Consider the following 1,206-nt stretch of genomic DNA (forward strand, 5'->3'; position numbering starts at 1 on the left):
ATATATGCATGCTTATAAACTTAGGATCTTTATATTTGTTCATATATATATATATATATATATGTGTGTGTGTGTGTTTGTGTTCCGTAATAGTTTAGAAAAACCATTCGTTTCATATCTAGCGTTAACTAGATATTTCTTCATATATGCGCTTCTCATTTCACTTACCCTTTCAACATATTGACTGGGGTCGATCTAATCGACTGGCGCCCTCCCCCAAAATTTCGGGCCTTGTGTCTATAGTAGGAAAGAATATTTTATAGATTCTGAAAGGATAACAGACAGATTTACTCTCAAAGCTATTTCAACTCATATCGGAATTCTTGTGGTATTCTTCCATCTTGTATTCTAACATTCTTGCCAATTCGCCATGAAACGTGGTGACACTGAATGCGTCGTTAAATATAAGTGCTGAGCTTCCAATAGTCATTCGTTTCCTTTGTGCGTTCCTAATTTTAAAGAACTTCACTGTAGCGTTCCTATTCCATTCCAAATAAAATAACAACTCGGTTATTTTCGAACAGTTTTTGATCATAAAGCGCTTTTGTTTATCACGTTTGACCTCGGGTTATAAACGACAGCAGCATTAAGAATATCTCTGCTACACAGTAGATTTTCTGTCTGGCATTGTTTCCTTTATTCCTTATTTATCTATTCTCTATCATTTTCCTTCAATGTATTCGGAACCCTGGCACATTTATCTCAAAGCTATTGAGTCTTCATATACTTTCGTGTGTGAGTCTGAGAAATGCCTATTAAAGATCAATTCTTCTTTTGACTTCCTCCATGATTTAATTTGTAACATAAAGTGAAAATAAAATTGAATTCCTTCTATACAAGGTTTCATCGTTAATTAATAGAATTTCGATTAGTGTTGTGAGGAAGCTCGCTACACGGTAGCGGCATTTCGAGTTCAGTTCAAACTTGCGCAACAAAAAAGATAAAATAAATGCCATTTTGTAAGAAAGGGAAAATACTTGATTGCTTCTAATTACTGGTACTTTTCTTTTACAGACTCGGAAGGATGAAAGTCGAAGTCAAATCGAGTGTGATTTAAAAGGAAAACGGTGGCACCAAACTAGATAGTGTAGGTGGACGTACTACTGTTCCTGCTAGTAACACTACCCTCTCGGTAAGTAATTTTCAGATATTTATATTCTTTCCCTTTATATCGTAAGAAACAGTTATATTTTAAACATTACATAT

At 34.4% G+C, this 1,206-nt stretch overlaps 1 protein-coding gene across 8 annotated transcripts in view; it reads left to right on the plus strand.

Annotated features, from left to right (window-relative positions):
- Window positions 1-1,206, plus strand: part of LOC106879245 (uncharacterized) — an 894,824-nt gene that overhangs the window by 143,184 nt on the left and 750,434 nt on the right. For all 8 annotated transcript variants that reach the window (XM_052973269.1, XM_052973286.1, XM_052973261.1 and 5 more), the window contains exon 3: window positions 1,015-1,132. The gene's annotated coding sequence lies outside the window, so the exon portion shown is untranslated. The remainder of the gene's footprint in view (window positions 1-1,014; window positions 1,133-1,206) is intronic.

The sequence above is a fragment of the Octopus bimaculoides genome, chromosome 1 (assembly GCF_001194135.2).
Source record: "Octopus bimaculoides isolate UCB-OBI-ISO-001 chromosome 1, ASM119413v2, whole genome shotgun sequence".
NCBI lineage: Eukaryota > Metazoa > Mollusca > Cephalopoda > Octopoda > Octopodidae > Octopus > Octopus bimaculoides.